Genomic DNA, 24,754 nt, shown 5'->3' on the forward strand with positions numbered 1-24,754 from the left:
AAACCTCTCAATTTCCCTCTTTACAATAGAGAGGTGGGTCTAAGCTGCAAAATTCTGATATTAATTTAGTTCTGAAATTTTCAGAAGATGAGGGATCTGACACTGGTTTTATGTTTTTAAATGTGAAAAGTCATTAGAATTACCTGGTTCTGCTTTTGAGTGTTCTGGATCTAGTATTTACAGACCTAGGCACAGGGCTGAACTAAAAGTATTACCATACATAGTAGTGAATTAAAGAAAAAGACAATTTTGATTGTCTCCTTTTTTGGAATATCCAGAAAAGATGTAATATTGCACCGTGAGTTTATTCTAGATCAGTATCCTAAGTCCCCTTCCTCCCCCAGCTGACAGAACAGATGGTTCATCTCTCTTCTACAATTTCTGCATCCTTCCAAATCCCACCGTGAGGAGCTGGGGAGAGGTCTTTCTTTAAGAAGTCCTGTCCCTCTAGTGCATTTCAATTCTTAATTCCATGGCTAACTCTTCAAATAACACTTCAAGTATCACCCTGTCATGCTGATTTTTCTGGAAATTACTAAGGGCTGAGATGGTGTGTAGAATTAATACTGCAGATGAAAATATCAATACAAGTAGTACTTCAGCAGGAAGGGAGGAATGTAAAGGGCGAATGTCTACAACCATTTTCCCCAACTTTTTTTATATAAGGCTGTGGTCTTTGAGCAGTCTGTGAGAGCTGTGGGCAGTGTAAACAGTTTAGGTCTGTTTATACCCATGAGTGGCACTTCAGGCAAAAAAAGATTTGCAAATTATACAGGTGAGATAAGAGCTGTGACAGTGTCATGAGAACAGCACTGCTGAGGGGAGGGCTGAAATCTTGGGTCTATTATGAGTGACTCTGTATTCATAGTGGAATAATGCCTATAAAAAGAATGAAAACATCCTTGACAGTCAAGGACCAAAATCTGCACTCATGGGAAACAGGAAGGTGAAAGAAATGCAGAGCTGCAGCAAATGGACAAGGAGATCTTGAACACCTCCATGGTGAAAAATTAAATCAGTTACTACAATAACTGCAGGCAAGGGGGGTGGGCAGGTTGTGCAGAAAGACAGTAAATTTCTTGTGAATTTCTTTCATTGTTGGGAACTTTCCATGACTTCCAGAGAACTATGGCAATTACGTAGCACAGGATGTCAGGAATGACATCAAAATGACCAAGTCAAGTGGGCTGTGTGACTGGGAATTTAAACCCATGCATTACTTACATTGATGGATAACTCTTTAGAGGAATGAGCATTTTGTTATGGTGATTCACCAGCTAGCAGCTGGATGCTTTTCCCAAAATATTCAGAAATATTCATCTTGCTAAGTGCAGCCAACAGTTTGTGCTGTTTGGGTAATATTAATGTATTAATGTAAAAGTGTGTTATATTTTGTTAGTTCTTAGTTTCTAGACAATGTGGGCCAAAGCCACATCCTTTTTTCAACAGCACAAAGTAGTTGAAAAGGCAGAGAGTAGCTAGGTAGGAATCCCACTTACACAGGAGGAGTCCCTTGGTAACAGACAACCACCACAGCAGCTCGATTTCAGCTTTTCTCCAGTGCCAAATCAGTTGAAATTTCTGAGCAAAACAGGAGTTGGAAATTGGTTTTTGCTTCTGAGATACTCCCAGCTGTCAACAGTCCACCAAGAAGGTGGGTAGCAGCATATGAATGAGGGCAGTGCTGCAGCTTGGATTCTGTTTGATGTTCGTGCTGCTCTGACTCAGTGTGATCTGGATTTCAGCACAGCTGAGGTGGAGTTTGAGGCCTGAGGATGGAACTCCCTGGCTGCCACCCACCTGTAGCAGCAGCAGCTGCAGCTGGAATCAGGTACAAATCAAATTCAGGCTTTCTTCATGGCCAATTTTGTGCCAGTCTCTTATTCTATTTCATTAATTTCCAATTTGTCCTGCCCCACCTATGGGTGCTATTTGCCAATACAATAAAAAGAAAATACTGTATAAAGCAAAGCACGTACACACAAAGTAACAGAAGTCCAGTTTCTCATTTTCAGATCTCTAACATAATGTTCCATTTCTCCTTGCCTTTCTTGCTCATTTTATGACTCTTTCCCATCTCAATTTCTCTCTGCAGTCATTGATTACTGATGTAATATTTCCCATATCAAATTCAGGGCTATAAAAATAGGCTACAGTGCAGAAAGTATTTTAGACAGAGGCTGGTTTAGTTGAGTTAGTGAGGTTATGTGTTGGAGAATAGTGACACATTCATTTATTTATCTGCAGGGAATTGTTAGTGAAGTTTCTTGTTTATGCCCTCTCAGTCTCTCTCCTGATTCATTCTCACCTGTTTTGAGAGACTGCTGTGACCGTGTAGAAATGTAATGTGACCTAAGCAGCTCAAATTCATTAGGACATGAGGATCATCAAGCAAGAGGTCTAGCAGAGGCATTTTAAATGAGGATGTAATATGGGTAGCTTTTTACTTTTAAGAAAGTGTGAAAGTATGAGTTACATTTTCATTAAGTTAAGGCAATGAGGTCTTCAGCATGATTGGTGTACCTGCTGTACAGACAGCGCTGTGAAATAAGCCAGAAGCAGCATTCTTCCCACTGCTTCCTCCTGCTTTTATTGATTTAACTGAGGCTCTGGGGTATCTGATCCTATCCTGATGCCTGAAGATTTATTCATATAACTCCCCATGCATCAGCATGATATTATACCAGTCGTTCTCTGGAGAAAATAATTAAGTGAATTACTAACGCATAAAATGCTCAAGTTAAAATGCTTAAATATTCCATTTGATGCAGTTATATATAGCTTAATGTAATAAGTGCTGTATCCTCTTAGAGTGCCATGGCTTTAATCTCCATTAAATGGAATATTAATTACCAGTTGATTCCAATTTTGTCAAGGTTGCTTTGTTGTTGTATTCTTCAACAAGACCAGAAGGTGAAAAAGGACTAACCTGTATATAAATTAAAAGTAATCAACAGAGGTCAGAGCAATGGTGTCATTACTTTGGGGTTGCAGTTATAAATACTTTGCTATCACAGAGTTTTTAAAATGAGACAGAAACTTGATCTGTTGACTTGTAAGAGAAGTTGCTCGTGGGGATGGCAGGGTAGTTCATGCTATGGGCAGGTATTGCAAAGAAAGGGAGAGTAACCAAACACAACCAGTGGTGGAGTTCAGCCTTTCACTGAAGGAACTGCTGTGAAAATGCAATTCCAGAGCAGCTCCATGGAGCACTCAGCAATGAGTGGATGCACATGAATTTCCCAGTATCCTGCTCAAAAAGCCATCAAATAGCTTCCAAATGAGTGTAAGCTGCTCAGAGCTGCAACAGTTAATTCTTTTTCTGATCACCTTTTTCATTTTTGCTTTGTCTGTTAGAAAGCCTAATCCATTGACATTGAACATGAAAGATTGTTTAATTTTTTGGGGAAAAAAAAAGAAAATATTTTTTAGTCCTAAAGTTGCTTAGATTTCACTTGTAGTAAAACAAAATGTGTGGGTTTCTCTATATCGTTTTAAAGAAAACAAAGATCTGTAATATTTTGCAGCATTTTATCTTATTTACATCAAATGTTTTCTTCTGCAGATACAGTTTTGTTTGTCTGGGAAATAGAGCTATTAGTCCCAGATTTTAAGCATGTTTTAGTTTTTTCTAAATGTTTGCCTTTTTGTCTTGTTTCACTATGGAAACAAGCATTTTAGCCCAACAAATTCATAGTGAAAATACAGCTGAAATTCACCTTTTTTTTTTTTTTTCAAACCACATAAATATGTGTTTATGTATTCTGCTTCTATTGAAACCAGTTGCCTCTAAACACAAAATCCACTTCAAGGGCCAGATCCTAATAAGGATTCATCCATCTTCATGATTCCTGCTCCATCCCTTTCCCTTGATACAGCTGTTATATAAATGTCAGTGTATTGTGCTGGAAATTGAACACTGGCAGTGGAGGAGAGGCACATGAAGAGGAGGAGGAGGAAGGATTGTTCCAGCAGAGTGCTGTCTGTGTGTTTGGGTGGTGCAGGTGCCCACTTCATTCCCTGCATCCTTTCAGCACCAGGAGTTCAGCTCAGTGCTGGCTAATTCCAGGAACTGAGACTGTATCTAAATGCAAATCTCATCCTTTGGAACCACTTTCCTTTGGGTCCTGGTAAGAAAATTCAGTTTTGCTGTCTCTGTTCCTGTGTATTGTTAGCTGGGAGCTCACCCACCCATAGCCCATCAATGCCTGGGCACTTACTCCAACATCTCAGGTTTTTATGCTTTGGCTCAGAGTGAAATGATGGATAGATTAAGTTCTGCTCTTGTTGATTCACACTCCCACTTTACCTGCTCTCCATGTAACAGGGGTTTTGATCAGGATCTCTGTTACAGCAGTTTTACAGCCCCGCTGTTTAGCAGTTCTGCACCAAGTTTGGTTCATCTTTCAAGCAGCTTTTGCATCCTTCTGCCTGTCCCCCTCCCTGATATTTTTCTCACTTTGATGCTAATGAGGGGCCAGAGAATCCAAAAGCTAATTAACATTTCTGGTCATAGATGTGCAAACGTAAGGAGAAAATTGCTCTGCCAGTGTTGATCTGAAGTGTAGAAAGTAGAGATGCATTGCCAAGGTATCTTTCATCTGAATAAAAAGGAGGATTTTTTTCAGGAGCTGCTGCTGCTTTTTCCTGCACTATTTCTCATCAGCATATTAAACCTCTTCTTCACAGGCTTTGCTCAGCTGCTGCTGAACAGCATTCTAGGTTGTGTAAATTCATGGGAGTGTGGTTTGGGGAAGAGTTGGCAAAATGAAGCTGTAAATTGTTGGGAAGTGTTTAAATTGAGAACAGTGTTGCAAGTTTCCCATGGAGATTTAGGTCTGATTAACTTAACAGAACTGAAATATATTTTTCAATTTATATTCAAATAATGTTCATTGCTATTTTCTTTAATATGAACTTTTAAGATCTCCAAGGGGAACATTTCTCCACAGATAGCTGTCTTCTTTACAATAAACCCCCATATTGCCATTGACCTTGAGTATTTTCAGGAGAGAAGAGGAGGCAAATAAGGGCAATTTCATTCCTTGTTTATCAGTCTTCTCTGAATGTGCCAAATGTCACAGCTGCCCCTGACTTTGCATGGTCTGAAGTCCAGATATAACATTTGTTTTGATGGTATTAGGAAATGACAGTTAATGTGTTTCAGTCATTCAGGAATATAATGTAATACTATAAAAGTGATTCTAGGGTGAGTAAATTTAGCTGTTGTGTAGGTTCTCCTGTCTATAATCCTGATCTTAAAACTTTCCAGGGCCTCAACTTTGGGGTGCTTCAAGTAGCGGTTTGTGGTCAGAAATGTGTTCCTACCCATGAAAATGATTTCATAGAATCATAGAATATCCTCAGTTGGAAGGGGCCCACCAGGATTATCAAGGTCCAACATTTTTGGAAGAATGTATGGAGGTGTTTTTGTAATTCTCATTGGAAGAAAACCAGGAGGATTTAGGAGATGGCACTTTGGAAGGATTAGTAATTCATTCAATGTTGTTAAGGGAAATTGGAGCAACCAAGGCAAGGGGAAGGTCAGGGCACTGCTTGTTCATGAATTGGTAGGGAGCTTAAAGAACAAGTTCTGTGACTGGGAAGGACTAGAAAGAAGTCAAATATTGGAGTTATTTGAGGCTTTGTACACTGATTGATACATTATTATATTATCTGCCTAGGGTAATGGTGAAAAGCAGGGTGTCAATACATAGTAATGCCATAAATTTATATAAATTAGGCAATTTTAGAAAAGACTACTAAGAGCTCTAGGAGAATGTAATAGAACTTGGTAATAAGATGTCAGATTAAATTCAATTTAGATAAGTGCATGGGAATTAAAGTATAAATCACTTCAGTGTGTGCAGTTCTAAATCAGTCCTTAAGAAAATGGCTTGATATTATATTGGAATATTTGAAAAACACTACTTTGATTATGTAGGTAAAGATTATAATAAAAAGTGTGACAAAGGCATAGGTATTTTAAAATTGTATGGGCTCTTTTATTGCACTTCTTCATTCCTGGTCATTGATTATAATGGTTCTATAAAGTGTTCCAGGTACATGGGGTTGTGCCAGACTCCAGTGGCTTGGTAAAAGCACAGAAATCCCATTCACACTGGTGGCTCTGGTATCTGGCTTGTAGATTTAAAACTAGAGCTTTAGATAGTAATGTAAATTTCTTATTTTTTCTCCCCAAAAAGAAGGTTCTTGTATTTTTTAAGTTCTGCTGATGAGTGGGTTTTTGAGTTTCATTGAATCTAGTTGAGCTTGGGAGGTTATTTCCATAAAGGTGTGCAAGATCCAAAGTGTCAAATTCCATGAGCAGGGTGTACCCTTACAGGTAAATGGTAATCCTGTGAGCATCATTTTTCACTTTCCATAATGAAATGATGGCTGTATTAATCTCTCTGAGTGTTTAAATATAACAGCCCTAAACAGAAACCTAGTTGGGAAATCTGATGAAAATCAGCCTTTCCCAGCCTTGTTTAATTCTGCTGTTTTCCTGAAAGCCCTGGAAACTGTGGTTGAGATGGTGAGAGCAAGATTATCACCTGCAAGACTGAGACTGTGTGTTTGAATAAAGAAAATTCTGATGAAAATTCCTCATTGTGGCTGCAATCTGCAGTAAGACCACTTGTGACTAAATAATTGCAGATTTGACCATAAGTATTTTCTGAATTCTCTACTAATCCATAGAAGAGCTGATTGCACGTTGAATTTTTGCTGACAATTTCTCCATTGTTTTATCAATCCCTGCCCTCTGTGTAGAAGTCTTGAAGAGAACTTGTGCTCTCTGTAACTTTGCAGCAGTCCTCGTGTTGTCCTTGTAGTTCTTGCTCAGTGTGAAATATTCCCTTTCAGAATTAGTTTATAATTGAGCTCCTGTAAGATCACTCACCTTGTCACCTGTTAATGTGAGAAGTTCTGTATTTTAGAGAGAGGACATTGATCACTTCATTTCTGTGTTAATAATAACAACTACTGTCAAATTATCATGGATAAAGGATGTCTCTTTTTTTTTTTCATTACTGGCAAGAGAAGTATGCTTAGTCACTGCAGTTAATTTTGGTTATGGTTACAGAGCCTTATAGTGAGTAATTTCAGTCTCTATTTTTGGTTGTCTCTGGAGATTTAAAAAAATTTAGAACAGTTTTTAAAGCAAGGTTTTGATGTCATCTTAAATGACATTGGTTGCCTTTTTCACATAATTTTGATGAAATCCTTTGCTTTTGTACTTTGTTTCACCAGTACAGCTAAATCTGTCACTCACTCCCAAATAATCCAAGCCCAACTTGCTTTGCAGCTCAGAGGATTAATATAGACTGCTCAGTGTTACATGCTTTAATACTATCTGGGGAAAAAACCCGTTTCCTCACTATCTGTTTCCAGAAGCATTAAAATGTTTTACAATTTCAGTCCTTATACTTTGTCTTCGACAGCTCTGTTGTAAAACTGTGGAAGCAATAAATCCTTTCTATCTTTAATTGAATCCTTTGATATCACTCTTCAGGGCAGCCTGGGCTTTGCAGTTATTTGCACATATTCTTGTATTTGCACATACAAGAGTAGGAAAGTCTGTTCTTGTAGCTTTTATTCCTTGTCCTTCAACATTGTTGAATCTCGTGGCCACAGATGTTTTTCATCTTGTGTGGTTCCTGTTTGTGCCCTTTCTCTTTGCTGCTCAGAGCTCGTGTTGGCTCCTTTTTTCCCTTTAAACTCCTTGAAAATAATACTGGGGCTGTTCAAACCAGCTCAGTTGCTGTCCTTGCCAGCTCTAGCATTTAGCCCTGGCTGTGTGCAGATGAAAGCAGCCTTAGTCGTGTGGCCAGAGCCCTGCCCTGGCCCTGCAGGGAGGGATGAGCCCCGGGGAGGCTGCACAGGGAGCAGAGCCCTGCCCGGGGCTGCGCCTTCATCTCTGCAATTTGCTGCTTCCACTCGTGGTCCTCCACACTCACTGCCTGGAAATGGGTTTTTTCCCAGCTTCAAACAGATTCAGAGCTGTTCTGCAGGGAAATATTGCCAGTTCAGCATCTTGAAAAAAATGTGCATTTTTCTGAGTTTCTTAGGAAAACCTTGTGTTTTAGAGATAAGAATAGTTCAACTTTTGCACCCAAAAAGTGTTTGCAAATGATAACAGTTGTCTGAAACATTAGGCTTAAGAGGTTTCTCTATTGTGTTGTTTCTTTTTTAAAAAATGAAGCTAGGGCTGCTATGCAAAATATGGCATGTGCACTATATCCTGCTTTGGAGACTTTATAACACTACTGTGTAGGCAGGAAAGGGATTTCTTTCCCTTTGCAATCTCTTTTAGTTTGATTTTTTAGGTAGCAGAGAAATGTAGCTCAATTCCTAACCAAAACACTCTGTTGTACCAACATTGTTCATATGGTTATTGAATTTTTTATATTGTATAAAACCTTGAGCAATATCTTTGCTATTCACATGCTGCTTATTCTTTGCAAATTTTTTCCTTGTAAAAAACAAAAAGCCAACACAAAAACCTCCTCTAGAACACTGTAAGAAATAAAGTATAGTAAAGTAAAGTAGCCAGTAACTGGGATGGATATGACTGCACTGAGTAAAGGATGCCATGCTCCTTTAGGAATTATCTTGTTTATATTGCTTTTAAGTCACTGAACATGTTCATGGTGAAATATAGACTTATATTTACAGAACTCTGAACAGTGTCTAACTGAGTTTCAGACTTATGTAGTTAATAAAAGAACCTATTCTCTTCAGACAGCCTTGAATTCTTATTAAATGTATAAGTTTCATTTTAGACAGCAGGTTTCTACATACTGGAAGCCCCAGGCTAAAGCAAAAAGCAAAGGGAACTTGTACATGTTTGTAACTACAGTGCAGAAGGGAAAATTCCTGTTTCTGCTGCTAGGGCTCCAACCAGTTTATTTGTAAGTTGGGCCTTTTTCTCTTTAAGAAGGGCAGGTAAAAATACAACTTATAGAGAAAGTAGTTTTATTTCTGTTGCTCTCAAGGAGCTAATGTACTTTTAATTAGAAAAAGGCATTGAAGGCAGGTGGGAAAGGGGAAAAATTGTTGTTTCTTAATGAAAAATTTTCTCTGTCCTGCAGAAAGAGCAATAGATATCCTACTGAGAATTTTTACTAGAATTAATGGAACTAGTGGTAGAAATGATGCTGTAAGGAATGAGAAAACAAGGCCTGAATTAATAAAGCATTACAGTACAGTTCCATGCAGTAAGTGCAGAAAATTAGTGTTTTTCACAGTCTGAAAACAAAAGCAAAGAGAAGTCATGCAACTTGAATATGGCATACTTTTTCTGTTACTGTCAAATTGTTAATTCTTGACACTGTCTTAGACCACAATTAGAAAACAGATTTTTTTTAAAGCTTAGAGGTGTCATTGACATATTTGGGATAAAAGGCCATGTAGACAACATTGTCTAATTTGAAAGGCAGACCTGAATCAAATGAAATAACACATTAAAAGCTGCATTTTAGGTATGGTGATCTTCACAGCCATGCCACTGTACTTGTAAAACCTACAAAAATCAGGCATTTTTTGCTGTAACTTGGTTTCAGTATTTCACTGAAAAGATATTCTCATAACTGAATGGCTGCTGTGAGCTTTGCCATCCAATGTAATTGCTTCCATTTCCAGGCAAAATGGCTCTCCTGAATTCTGCTTTGGGTTTTGAGTTTGTTTTATTTTGCTTAGTAGAAGGCCAAAAATGCTCCCTCATGGAGGCAATCCCATACAGCAGAAGGTGAGAGGGCATTTGGAAGTGGATGTTTGAAAACTGCTGATCTCACCTGCTGATGGGTGGGAGAAGTGAAGCAAATTGCACACCAGGCAAGGAGGAAATGCCTGTGTGTCACTGGCACGTCTGCCTGAGGCTGGGTCCTTCCAGGTGCCCAACTCAGCACCGATTCCTGGAGCAGCTGCTGCTGTGAATAAACATGTGTGAGAGTATTTATCCAGAATGCAAAGCTTAAAAAGCGTTTTGGAACCATATCAGTGACATATGGCACAGCAGTTGAAATGAGTGGAATCACTGCTCTGGTGCAGACTTTACAGACAACAGCAGGAGAAGCAAAACTCAGGAAAGGTGCAGAGCATTATGGGGTGATTTACAGAGGAACTGGGTGTGACAATGCCAGTCAGTCTAAAAAAATTAACAGTTAAAACACACACAAGTTAAAACAGTGGAACAGGTTCTCCTCAGAGTGAAATGATGAAGACAACAGACGAATGTAGGAGGAATAAAATAAATCAGCTGTTAACTGTTCTCAAAAGTGCTATCTTTGAAAGCACTTTTAAAAGGGAATAAAATTGCTTTTTAGATTTCTCATCCTTTTAAAGAAGAAATTAAGGTGTCTCTTGAATCTGTACTTAAAATTGAAGTATGTTATCTGTACATTAAAAATGAAGTGTTGCCTGATTCTGTGAGCACCTTCACATTGTGAAAATGACAGCTGATAGTTGTGAGAACAGGTATTTTTCAACCCTGTTTTTAACAAGAGCAACAAGAAGACTTAACAGCTGTCAGCTCTCAGAATTTGGCCTCCAGTCCAAATGCAAAATTCTGAGAAGGAAATGGGCTTCATGCTGGGAACAGAGAATTGAGAAATATGGGTTAGAGGGTGATGGTTCTGTGTCAAAAACAGTCTGCAGCTTTCTGCCTAGACTTTACAAATGGAAAGCAGCATCTGTATTTGGATTCTGAAGCAAAAAAGAGCACAGCATAAATAGTCCTGATACAAGATGCTTAATATGTCAGTTCACCCAAGCAAATGATCCCATAATCTCTTCCAAATCCTCACAGAATGTTTCTGACCTTATCTCCTCCCTATTTCTACAAAAACTAGTGCTCTTTTTGGTTTTGAATTGCAAACATGGTTTCCTGGGTGTTAAGCAATTGCAGAAGGTGTGAAGTTTTCTGTGTCTGCCTTGCCATGAAGAGACTGTTTGCAGGATTGAAATTTATAATCATGAAACTGAAATTATGATCTAGACTGTGTAGTTCTGGATAAATGTAGAACAAATGAAGAACCTGCCGTGGCTCAAGGCAGACTCAAGGCTTCCCCAAGGCTCAGAATGAGTTTTTTGCTAAGGTCTCATTTACTTCAGGAGTAATGAGAGTACAGTTCCAGTTTTAAAACAGAAAATGCCATTGCATAGGTCTTGAAACAAAACACTGAAAATTGAGTGTTGAGCAGTAATCTGCTTTTTTGTTCTATCTCCTAATCTCACAAGTTGATAATTACTTTGTAATAGCTGCCAAATCATTAAGGAGTGGAATATATTTACCTACCTGTGCTGATAAATGGTAAAATCTTTTTATTTTCAATTTTTATCCATCTTAGCAAATGTATAACTGCATAAAAGATTTTGTTGCTATAGCCTAGTGGATGCTTAAAAAACTTGAGGAGATTAAAATTAATTTCTGTATCTTATTCATGTGTGGGTGTTTTGGGGGGGTAAATGTCTATTATCTCAGTTTGTTTTCAGTGCAATGTAAGACATCTTGCAGAATTGTGTTACAATCTTGGGTATTTTAGAGAGTATTTCCTCCTGCATCCATTTCATTCTCAGAATAATTAAAAGAGGGAAAAGGTACCAATACTAAGATGCTTTTTGAATGATATTGTAGACTTAGTTTTCAAACAACAACAGAAAATACTTATGCATACATGAAAAAAACTTGGTTTTTATCATCAGAAACGCTGTGGAAATGGCAGTGGATATTACACAGGATGGCCCTCACCTGCTCAGCTCCTTTAGTATGGACAACTCCAGGGGATCCCAGCTGGGTTTCCTGGCTGCAGGTCACACAGGTAAGAGCAGAACTGCTTCTAGAGCCACTTCTTAGCAGCCATTCCCTCTCTGAAGCTGCAGTAAAACTTGGCAGCACTGTGCTCCCAGTCTGTAATATTTGTTTCTTCTATTTAAACATCCACATTTGAAAATCACTGGACTTTGTACTTTCTGGTTTTTTGTTGTTTTTTTTTTTTTTTTTTTTTTTTTTTTTTTCTGCAATTTGCCATTTTAAAGTAGGCTTTCAAATCTATGGGCATATTCTGGTAATTTCAGAAAAACATATTGCTGACTAGTTAAAAAGATGGAGTTTTGATCATTGCATGGTGGATGAGGTAAAATGAAGTGTTGTTATGGTATAGAATCTTAATATTTGTGTAGATGTTTCATTTGATGACTGCCATTCTGCTTCAGCTGTTTGTGGGGTTTTTTTGCTTGTTTTGCAAGCCAATACAGGGACCCAGGTGTACCAGGGGAGGCTGAGTTATATTGCCTGTGGTTTCACAGAACCCTGTTAGTGTTCCTTAATCACTAAAGCAACATGAATTGTGGTCATATATCTTTCAAAACAACCCATGATTATAGCCAGGAATGCATTAAGAAGCTTAAATGTGAATTAAGTACATGAAAAGATTGCTTAGATCTTGCAGGCTCAACTGCATTGTGAGCACTCAGTGGTGGGAAAGGATAATTCTTACAATGCTTTCTGTCTGTGGGTTTTAAAAAGGCTTTATAGGGGGTTATTGTACCTGTCTGCAGGTCTGAAGATTGAAAGAGAGAGAAAATAAAAATTTTTCCAAGGTCTCTTGGAAAGCAAATGGTGCTGCTGGAGGGAAAACCAATCAATTCAGAGGTCTGGGCCAGTTCTCTGTTCAAGTGCTCTGCTCCCTCCTTTGCTTCCAACTGTTCCTGTTTCCCAAGAAAACAAACATCTCCACTGCAGCTTCCAAGTAGAATGTGGTAAGTGTTCTGAGAAACCTCTGCTAGGAACTTCTCCTTTTATTATTTGCTTCTAGCCGCATTACACTCATAACCACAAGCCTACTTTTTTAAAAATAGTTGATGCCACTATAATTTCAGTGTTCCTTTTGAAATTGTGTTATTCTGTACTTTTGTATACAAAAATGAAGGCAGTTTACCCCAATTTTCTACATTACAATTCTTAATATTCTGCTTTTAAAAAGAGAGATGTTCCTGGTGCAATATATCTCATAATCTGTTTATATGAATAGAAATTGCATCAAATGCAAAATTAGAGGAATGGCATTAGCTTTACATTAAGTCCTTATTCAGATACAAGTTATTAAAAAAGGGAGGAAAAAAAAGGGAAAAGGGAATTATTTTTCTTTTATTTGTTGACTATACATGAAACTGTTCAGTTTATTTCTGTGAATCCTGCTCTTTGGCCAGTTCCTATAAGTGCCATCATACAAATCTTGGTTTCACCAGGCCTGTCTCCTCAAGACCACCCTGCTCTTAGTCTGGCATTAACAAAGCCTGAGTTTATAGCTAAGCTTTCTGATGGATGCTATGCTGGTTAGAGTTGGTTGAAAATCTTTAGACAAAAGATTTCCCCCTCTCTGGTGGAGCTGGTAAACTCATTTTTTTGAGCTGGTTTCAGTCTGTGGGACTGCTGGGGCTCCTCAGGTGTGTCCCTGTGGGACCTGAGCAGTGCCACACACCAGGGCTGCTGTCCTGGGAGCAAGGGGAGCTTGTCCCCCTACTCCAACCCTCTGCTGCTGTCAGCACTATTAGTAAGCCACACAGATCTGTAGCATTTCAAGCAGGATTTAATATGAATAATCATCATCCCACAGGATTTGACTGACATTTTGGTACTGGCTTCTGTGCAGCAGAAATAAGCCTTTAAGAATAAAACATTTTCTATATGAAAAGGATACCCATCATATAACTGCAGCAAACCTAATGTGAGGAATGACTCTTGTGCACTAAAATTAGAGATTATGAGGCAGACAAGGTAAGAGCCCAGGGTTCCAGTTCTACACAAGGATTTGCTAAATTGAATAAACACAAACAGATCTAATTCTGATGCTTTCTAACTTGTGCATGCTCAACTTTAGAAGTCAATAATACTTTTCAAGACAGAATATATGAGCATTATCTGAAATTGAATAGGTGCCTTTGTCTGCTTAGGAGGTTGGTTTTTTTTTTGAGACAATGCAATAATATACACAGAGTATCTGGACTTGTTAAAATGTATACTCTTCCCTGAAAAGGGCAAATTAAGTATTTCATATACTTTGAAAATACTAATGCTATATTTTTCTATGAATACATAATAACATGATTTTTACTGACATCCAGATGTTGCCTTTGCTGTCTTTGAAAAACAGATTGTAGTGTGTCCTGCTTGTTAGTTGAGGCCATCTTACTCTGTTTTTATTTCTGAAATCCAAGTATTTTCATATAAATCTAAATCCATAAAATTGATGTAAGAATTACTTTGGTTCCAAGATTACAGTTATTTACATGTGTGCAGACTTGTAATTTTTTTCATCATATTTTTGTTGGTATCCTGTTCCTTGTAATTCCTGGCTAAATCTGTCATTCCCCATCATTTTGTGTGGCCTTTTCAGGGCTGCTGGTTGCTCTGTCTCAAAATTTCCTTTCCATTTTTTTCAGTGCTGTGTATTATCCTGAGACCTGTTCTCTACAGCAAATTTCATTTTTAACATTCTGGTGCAATAAATGGCAATAAAAGAGGGTGAGTTTTCTAACTGTGTAGGAAAACCATGTCATGATGCTTTTTATTGAAGAAAACATTTAAATACTTTGAAAAGGTGTTTTAGTCATCTTGGCAATGTGCAATGTGTAGAAGCTGAGGATATGTGACTCAGGAGAAAATGTGTTGGTACTCATTTAGGGAAAAAACTTGGTTTGTATTCATACAGAGCTTGAGCTGAGACCCAGGGGAGCAAACAGAACTCTCTTCATCACATCTGGGAGGAAATCTGCAGCTGATGTAAATTTTTATAACTCAGTTGATTTCAGAAGAGCAATGCTGATTTTATAGGAGATGAAGTTTTTTGCACAGTGATGGTATTTTCTTTGTTTACTTAAAAATCAACCATGCTTAATATCAGGCAGAGAAGCAAAATCAAGTTCCCTGTCCTGCATCCCTGTCCTCAGCAAAGCTCTTCTGGATTTACACTCACCAGACTGGCATCAGTATCTGCTTCAGCACATGCCAAACACCAAGAGGCATTTTCTGTTTTAGAGGCATTTCTAGTTTTTTGTTCTCTTACTGCTTTGAGCCCCTTTGTTGGATCAAAGCAAGCTGAAAGCTGGGCTAAGCAGATGGTTTGGGGTTTCTGTGAGGAAGGCTGTCCTGGGGAGGCACAGAACCAGAGCAGGGGATTTGCTTGCTTGGGGAGTCCCTGAGCTGAGTTGGGTTGGGTTTGCTTGGGCACAGGTGACTTCAGCTGGAACAAAGCCAGGCCTGATGCGGAGCAGCCCTAAAGCTGGAACAAAGCCAGGCCTAATGTGGAGCAGCCCTAAAGCTGGAACAAAGCCAGGCCTAATGTGGAGCAGCCCTAAAGCTGGAACAAAGCCAGGCCTAATGCGGAGCAGCCCTAAAGCTGGAACAAAGCCAGGCCTACTGTGGAGCAGCCCTAAAGCTGCCCTTGGCTGCACCAGGTCTGAGATGGCTGTGGGAGAGTGGATAGAGGAGGGAATGTTCCCTTTTCTCCCAGCTGTACAGGGTGCATTCAGCTTCAATGAAAAATTCAGTCTGTGAGTTACAATTTTTGCTTGAGGAGCCAGATTTCTGTTTCCATTTGAGGAGTTTTGTATGCAAGCCTTCCCAAGCATCAGGATGAGAGTATTCTCGAGGGTGTGTTCCTGCTGCTTCAGCTGCACGGGTTTGCAATTCATTAAACCCTGCTGTCTTGCATGGCAATCTCAGTTCCTGCCCAACCCAGTGATGTTCACTTACAAAATGGCAAGTGCAGCCATGTGACAGACCAGCTCCATGAAATTTATCTCAGTTCCTGTGCAGTTTGCCAACTTTACAGGTGTTAAACAACAAACAGTGTCCTTTGAGTGGAAGGTCCCTGTTCATGGCATCATCTCCATCATCTCCACTGCCTCCTCAACCCAAACCATCCATGATTATATGGGTCCATGAATACCAATTAAGAATTTTAGGAGCTCTTCACAGTATTTTTCAATGGTTAAACTGGTTTACCTGTTAAAACTCTAAGTCACAGCATGAGTTTAGTTTATAATGACCCAAAATTCTTGGCTGTATCTAACCCAGACACCACATTGCTCTCCAGGGAACACCATGAGTGCTGAAATTTGTGAAGAATTTGGGCAAGTTGTCACCATGTGCAAATGGCTGAATCCCATCACAGCTGAATGGATGATGTGTGTAATATTGGGGGATGATATAGGAAAATATGTCAAATACAAATTTGACATATTTGCAATTTTTTTTTCTCATACCATTTGTATTGTTAAAAAGTGTGTCTCAATTTAGATGCACTCAGCCTGTACTTCTGTTGTTTATTTGAGTGTGAATTGGCACAGTTGGGATAGCTCTACCCTAGGTACAATTAACAGAAGAAGGAATTGGGTGCTTAGAAATTTGAATAAATTACCCCACGAAGGTTGTACAGAAATGTAATTCCCTGCTGCAAATATTTAGAGAAAATCCTGGCCAAGCATCTTCTTTGGTGGTAGAAGATCACCCTTAGAAAAAGGATTAATGTACATTTCAATATTTATTTATGTGCGATTTTAATTTTTAGTTTCAGCACACATCCACAGTTGCTCTCAGTCAAAACATCTGTCTTCATATTAACTCAGAGTACTTCTGATTGTTAAAAAAACAATGTTATGAGATGTGGGGGTAGAATAATTATCTCTCTAATACAGCATTAAGAAATTCTCTGCACGGAGAAAGACAGATTTACATTTGCTTTGTCTTATGTGGGTGTAAGAGATAATGGGAGTATAAATCTCTGTAGGATAATAAAATGTATAATTTAGAGTCTCTGCATAAGATTAATGCCACACAGTTTTTTCTTCTTCCCCCCCCTCTTTAAGTAATAAGATTACTATTTTCACTGGTTACAGTTTCATTATCAACCAAAATAATCAACTGACCATAGCATATTTATGGGATTTTTGATCTAAAAATGTAATTCTTAGGGTCATTGTGATTAGGAATAAAATTTCTTCTTAATAATAAATTAGACTTTTAAAATTCAGTTTTTATTTGGTTGCCAGGACTTTTTATTAGTTGTATTTTATGATAGTGTTTTTAGTTTAGGAATTGATCCTTTTTTTGAAATATGGTACCTTGTGATAATGAAGAAGGGGAAATACAAGAAGAAAAAGTAAAATGTAAAGAGGGAATAGGGTTTTTTGGTATCAATATTAGCGCTGGTCCCCATCATGTAATAAAATACAATAATTTTGTGAGATACTTTGTATTATCAAGTCTATTACCAGGTGTTCATGCTTCTAAAAATAAAAGTTATTGTGTTAGTGAACTCTGTGCAGAGAGGCTGAACATCAGGAGCCTCTCAGAGCCCTTTGTAAGAAATGTTGGAAGGCAGTGGAATTAAGGGGTTGCTTCCTAGTCCAGGTCATCTCGAGTGCTTTGGCATTTCCCCTCATTTTCTGTTTCAGTTTACCCAGTGAACACGAGGGTCACGGTGCAGAGCTGCTGCAGATCCCAGGTGGTTTGGCAGAAATGTGTGATGGGATGCTGTTCCCTCATTTTGCTGCAGGGAGTTCATGTTCAGCATAATTGTTCCAGTAAAACCTCATCCTGTTCTTATTTATCAGCTTCCAAGCATTGCTTCTCATTGCATGAGACTTCCCTCAGACAAATGGTTCCTGTGAACATTTTGTCTTTTGAATCTTTGGATTACTTACTGTCTAATTTCATTTTAATGCTTAGCAATTGAATTAGATCCATTTTCTTTTATTTTTTTTTCCTTTTTGAGGCTAAACTTTCACATTCAATCTATAATTAGACCTAATCTGGAATTTTGGTTTTATTTTGGAGTTGAAGATAATTTCCTTTGCCAGGAAGCCATTTAGGGATACCCCTTCTATACATTTTACATGCCTTTTATATGTTCATTTAAACTACTCAAATGAAAGAAAAGCTCCAGTATTCTCTGGAATTCAATGGCATTTAAACATTTCTTGTTCACACCATGTGATGTGTACTGTAGTACCCTGTCCTTAAAATCTTTTCCCATAAACTCAGACTTCATGCTATTTATTTTTAGAACCTATTAGAGAAGTGCTTCTTAAATATCCTTCAGCAGAGGTGGGTGTGTGAAACATGCTGCAAAACCTCAGTGGTTCCAGCAGTTGGGAAGCACATTTTGGTCTGTCCAAGAAAGAATTACTCAGTTATTTTTCATGTTTCCAAGCAGAGTGCCCTGAGCCTCACTGAGTGTCCTCTCCCTTCACTCTGCCATCTTTGTCATAGGACAGTGATAATACCACTATTTTGGGAACCAGTTCTTAACAAAATTAGCCATTACAATCCAGTTACAGGGAAAAGAAATGCTTTGAAGGTACCTGGCGTGCTGTGTTTGCTGAGCTGTTGCAAAGACAAATGTTTACACCTCATAAGTGAGTTTATGAGTGTATAATTTCTGGCAGAGCCCAGTTAGAATAGAATTAGAAAAAGTGGAAATACCATCAGAGGCAAACAAATTACTTTATCCTTTTCCTAAAATGGAAACTGAGAGTACTCTGAGCTGCTTTTTAAACATTTTTACTGCACATTGTATCCTGTTTCCAGGAAAAAGAACAGACTCACTTTGTTCCAAATATCTACTGTAATAGGAAACATTACCACAGAGATGCTTCCAAACCACACTCTTCAAGGTCTGAAAGTGCTTTTTTTTTTTCTAATTCTTCAATCCATCTCTCTTTTAAGACTGGAAATTACAGAGCTTTGTTTTTTAATTCATGTTTCTTTCTATTTATGCCATAAATGTGCCAGAAAATAGCTGTACATACTTTCTTTAATTTAATGCAAATTCTGCAGCATTTTCTTCTTTGGTAAACTTGAAATTGAATAACAATAATAGTTTTACTTAGCTTTTAGGTTGTGCTTTACTGGGTTAAAAAAGACTGTGTAAAAAATCAATTAGGAAAGATTTAATGAATAGAATTGTTTTTCCTTACTTATGCCTCTCATAGTGATAATTAAAAACGCTTTTGTTTTTCTACTGTGAGAAGCTGCACTGCATCAAGGCCAGCAGAGTGTTTACAAAGAAGTGATGTATGAGCTCTGTGAAGCCATAAAATAAACTGCAGCAAGCTGACTTTGGGTTGGCTTCTCTAAATTTCAATTATTACAAGTTTGTAATTTTACTTGGGACACGGGAAAGTTTATTTATATAAATACTAGTGATGTTGTTAATAGTTGAGTCCAGAATCAGCATAGAACATCATTGATCAAACCCATTGAGGCTTTGTTTTAAATCAAGCGTGAGAAATTTGACAAGTCCATAGTTGTCTAATATGGATTTTTTTTTCTGATATGCTTCAGGTATCAAAGTTAGAATTGCAGGAACATCAAAGAACGAACTCCAATTTACAGATCTGTCAATATAAGCAACCAGCAGCATTATGATTGATGTGATTTATTGTAAGATTACATGGGGGAAGCTCAGCACAAATGATTTCTGCAGCACTTGTAACTTATAGATTTTACAAGCAGTAACATTTAGAATAATGACCATCTAATATACTTCTCTGCAAACACAGATAATAAATTTCAGTTATTGGTTCTACTTGTGAATTGGTAGCTCATATTGAGATAGTTACTGCTGACAATTCTTTAGGTGCCATAGTCAGAGATGACAATGTTTAATTTTGACATCACACACCTTGTATTTGGCTGCTTAGAAGAGCCTCTGAGTTCAGTTTACCAAGGTAACTTTGTAGTTATTGCTCACTCATTTCCATTCTATCCATCCTTATCCTTTTGGAAACATGATCAGCTTTAATTGTATATTTGTATTAAAAGAATACATCATGTCACGGGCTGAGAATCAGTCTCTAGGTGGCTTTTCACCCCAAGTAATTGATAATGACTTGCTAAGAGGTGTAGTGTGAAGAAAGTATTTTCCAGTTTGATGTTGCCCTCTAGCTTCTGGGTATTCCTGTCTCTTAGAATCAGCAAATTGTGTGGTATCGAGTTCAAAGCCTAAAACATGCTCAGAAATATGTTGTTAACAATTTCTGCCACTCTGTCAGTGGGAGTATTTGATCTGACAAGACTTATGTTCTCCCAAAAGCTGTTGAGTACTATAAAAGAGAATTAATCCTCTAAGAGTAATTAATAATCTTTAATCAGATATTGTATGATTTTCCCTGAAATCAATATCCAGGTGGATGACTCAGAGCAGTATGACTCACACTATTTACTCTTTTGAAATATTGACTAAACAATTTGTTTTAGGGGAAGTATATAATTTTTCTGAAATTGAATAAACATGAAAAAATGGTATCTTGAGACCTGTCTAAGATGCAGTCTGTCTCCTGTTGGCATTCTGCAGGAATAAGGAGAATTGAATTAGGTTTGACATCAGCAAGTTTGACTCAGAAAGGATTATTGGTGGGGGTTTGCTTTAGGAATCAGAACTTGTTGCTCCCTTGGAGGTGCCATAGGAACCTTGTGGCTTCCCTGACCTGCAGCAAAGCACTCCCATTCACTGGGCTCTCAGAGCTGCTGCCTTCCCTTGGGAATAGATCTGAATAGAAGGAGGGTTACAGATTTTAATGCTGATGTTGGAGATTTGTGTTGCTATAATCTTAATAGTCAGGGTGAATTTCTGTGGGCAATGAAAACAAAATCTGGAGAAGAAGGGGAAGAAGCCTGGCATTAGATACTTGTGCTCATGGATTGTCAACAGTGGTTGAAGCTGAGGTGTGAAACAGGCAGAGGCACAGGCCTCCCAACACTTCAGACACCCATTATTTCCTACAGATAAGCAAAAAAGTCCTTGAGCTGGAAAATCAACCCCTTTCCTTCAGTGTGAGAGAGATTCTGCACAGATCTGAGAGCTTGGCATGTGTTGTTGTGCCAGAGTTGGGCATGGCTGCAGTGGGACCCTCAGCAGCTGAGCTGAGACCTCGGCTCCTCTCTCCTGAGAGAGCACAGGGGGGAGCTTTACATTTCAGTGACAGCCCATGATCCTGCAGCAATTCCAGTCCTGAACCTCTTGTACCCTGACAAGATTTGTTGTAACTTGCAGTAGTGTCAGAAGTACCATAGAGGGGTTGCAGGTTTTAGGAATACTTTTCACAGCTCTGCTCCACATCTAATATTGAAGATCTTCCTCTGCATGGGGACAGCTTTTTGTTTTGTACCACAGCAATTTTAGTAGGTTTGGAAGCACAGTATTTTTCTCAAAGATATAATAAAATTGGGTTGTTGAGAACCTATAAGCAGCATCTATCATTAAGATTTTGATTTAACATCAGTGAATACATATCTTTGTTCATAGCCACACTACATTGCTTTGAATTATTTTAATGCTATAGTCATTTGAATAGCAGAAAATTATTTTGTGGATGACCTCAATTTCAGCTTGGGGAGTGCTTAGAAACATTTAATCAGAATTGTCAGATCAATGGAAAGAAGTTTGCATAATGAAGACTAAAGAACTTGCAGTAGTATTACTTAAATCAGATAGGGGAGTTTAAATGGATTCTTATTTGTTGTTTACTGTTTCAGCTTTGTTAAGCTCCAATCTGGTTTTTAACATTATTTGCAGAAGTCAGTGTTCTGGCTTGTTGTTGTCCTGTTTTTATGCAGTTATTTCCAATTTTAAGCATTACTTTAACTTGTCTAGAGTCTCCTAACCTGGGTGCTTCCCTCCACTGATTATATTTTAGAGAACTTCAGCTCATAATTTATTCTCCAAGTTCAAAGTTGACTCCTAACAGCCCCCACCAGCCAAGCAGACCCTGTCTCCTTCCCTCCCCCTCAGGACCCCTCAACATTGATGTGCATCAAACACCCAGCATCTGTCACAACTCTCACATCACCTGATGGAGAGCTGATGTAGCTGTAGGTGATGAAGGTGGTGACAGGTGACACATTTCTTTCATTCCCCAGAATGTTTAGAACATTCAGTGCTTTGTCCTCACAGCCTGGGCTGGAGACCAGGGAGCCCGTCAGTGAATTTCAGTGAAATTTGTGGTTGTAGCTGCACAGGCAGGGAGCGAGGGAGGGATCCACGTGCAGGGACGGGAGAGGTGCCCAGCGAGGGCACTGCAGGTGCCCCTGGCCCAGCAGCTCTGCCGGAGCTGTCACACACAGGTTGCTGTGCTGGGGCTCCCTCTCGCCTCTCCCAGTTCCAGTTCTGGTTAGCTCACTGCTCCCTGCAGAGCACACCTGTGTGCCCTGCTCACTGCAGCTCCAGATCACTTCTGAGACCATATTATATAGGATATGTAGTATATAAATATTAGATTTGGAGGCAGAATTTTTCATCCTCTGTTTGTGTGATGGAGGGATGAAAGGGGTAGTTGTTTCTGAGCACATATTAAGCCAGACATTGAGTGTTCTCTCTTTATAATGCATCTTTCCTTTTTTTTCCCCTTTCTTTCTCCTAAGTTAGTCCCTGATGCCCAGTGTAGATTTGCTTTCGAGCTAAGTATAATTTGGTATTTTTCCAGAAGCATAGTTATCTGTAAAGTACAGGCTCTGACTTTCTAAAGAGATGCTTTGGGATTGTGTTTATCAGATTTGGGGAAACCATACCTTATTAAGTGTTCTTTTTTCCCCCCTGCCTGAAGGTTGAAATTTTTTTTCTGAAGTACATCAAAGCTGGAAAATGACAGGACAATTACTTCTTTTAAAATTTATTCAACAGTAATCAGTAAACAGATACTGTCTCATACCCACTCAGCACGTTTTGTGTACGCAGTTTGGTTTTGTGGAGGCAGATGGTTGTCAAGTTAGAAGCTCCAAAACCATGAGATTCTATTGACAGGAATTTGATCCCATAGTATTAGCTGAATCAAGGACCAAGTTTTGGCACTGGCAATGCTATTAGCTGTGAAATAGTTGCTTTTTTCCTTCAGCTGATACCACCTGGCATATAGTTTGTGCATGATAAATAGCCAATGATAAAATAGTTTTTGATTTTTATTTCATAATTTGTATGGGTGATAGTGTTCTGTTTGCTTTTCCCCTTTGACCTGTGAGTCCTGTGTGCTTTCTGTGCTGCAGAACAGTTGCTGTACAGGAAAGGAGGCAGCTGCCTCCAGGATAGGCATGGGCTGGGAGCTTCCCTGGGATGGTGGGAGATGAGGTTTGCTGCCCTGGGAAGGTGGGAGATGAGGTTTGCTGCCCTGGGATGGTGGGAGATGAGGTTTGCTGCCCTGGGATGGTGGGAGATGAGGTTTGCAGCCTTCCAGGATAATGAGGAAATGGATTCTGGCTCTCCACTACTGGGAGGAGTTTTCTGATCTCCAGGCTGTTCTTCAAACACCCATATCAACATAAGCACTCCCTTTTTGGAGAAAAGCCCTCAGTTAACTCTGTGTTACTCTGGCCACAGGATGTCTTGAACATCCCCTGAGAATAAACCCCTCACACCTTTTATGTGTGCTCAGAGTGGGGAAATTGGATCACAGAGAAGCTCTGAGCATTCAGGGAACCTTAAGGGCAAAAGTGAAGTGTCTGGGAAGCAGAGGCTCATCACTGGTTGGGAGGCACCTGTGTATATACTGATATAAATATGTACAGAAATTGGTCCAAATGGTACAACCTTTTTTTCATAGAAGTGTGGGTATTCCACTATTGTCTTAAGGGTCACAGGACAATTTGCATTTTTGCAGTGTGAAATAAGTGAGGGCTGGCTAGTTGAGATGACAAATGCTTTCAGCAGCTTTATCCGCTGGCAGAGAGTTGAATGGTTCTCAAGAGTGACTTGAAATGTTTTTTCCGGTGCATCTGAGTCCATCCATAATTGCAGTGCAGGTATTTTATTGCTGTGACTGATAAAACACAAATTATCCATCAGATTTTTAAATGACTGTGTGGTTTCATGCAAGTTTGTTAACTTTTTATACTGTTGGCTTAGGATGATGCTCTGAGCAGTCACTTGTCATGCACCCACAGCCCAAAAACCCCAGACAGGTTTTTGTGTGAAAAATTCATGCTCTGTATGTTGGACCAGCAGTTAAATGGATAGCAATAAAAGCCTCTGTGGTGGGTTCTCTGTTGTGGGATACAATACATTATTCATGGCACCAACCTGCCTTGGCAAGCTGAAATGTATTTCCAGCATTAACTCAGATATGTATCCAAATCCAGAAACTATATGTGGCATAGCATCTAGCACTTTGATCCAAGCACATCTTGCTGAGCCGCTCACATCTCTGTCAGTCACTTGGGAGGAAGGATGGGGATGGTTCACCTGAATGTTCCTGGATTTGAAATTTATTGTGCAAAAAAATTGTCTTTGGCTGCTGCCTTGCTAATTTATCTTCATTCCAAATGGTAAACATGTTGGTAAATGTGAATGAAAAGCCTCCAGAGTATAAATAATAAATGCTTCTTCCAGCTGTACTGAGTGCTTTACATTTCTGAAATGATGCCAGTATTTTTTCTGTTGTTTTTAAATGGATGACATTGTTACACTGCTCTCTGCCAGGCTCTGTGAAGGCCTTTATCTGTGTTTGTAAGTGTTGATTTTATATAATTACTAGCATAAAACATCATATGCTGCAAATTAAATACAAACAAATGAAATGAATATTCAGGGAATCCTTAGCAATTTGTAATGTTTTGTACAAGCTCAGTGCAGATGTTTAAGAGTTTCTCAGTTCTGGACAAGTAATGAATGATTTTGTTTAAAATGTCTGAATTGTGAATATATTTATGTGTTTCCTTACTAGGATAATGTTTGTGAATTTATCTTACCCAAATTAT

At 38.8% G+C, this 24,754-nt stretch overlaps 1 long non-coding RNA gene across 2 annotated transcripts in view; it reads left to right on the forward strand.

Annotated features, from left to right (window-relative positions):
- The window catches only part of LOC135454357 (uncharacterized), a 40,260-nt gene that overhangs the window by 8,745 nt on the left and 6,761 nt on the right, over positions 1–24,754 (forward strand). Inside the window, exons 3-5 of one of the 2 annotated variants that reach the window (XR_010442093.1) lie at positions 11,707–11,822; positions 12,562–12,762; positions 14,446–14,535. This is a non-coding gene — a long non-coding RNA (uncharacterized LOC135454357). Of the gene's footprint in view, positions 1–11,706; positions 11,823–12,561; positions 12,763–14,445; positions 14,536–24,754 lie in introns of those variants that run through there. The other variant, XR_010442094.1, reaches the window with a different exon arrangement.

This window comes from Zonotrichia leucophrys, chromosome 14 (assembly GCF_028769735.1).
Source record: "Zonotrichia leucophrys gambelii isolate GWCS_2022_RI chromosome 14, RI_Zleu_2.0, whole genome shotgun sequence".
Taxonomy (NCBI): Eukaryota; Metazoa; Chordata; class Aves; order Passeriformes; family Passerellidae; genus Zonotrichia; species Zonotrichia leucophrys.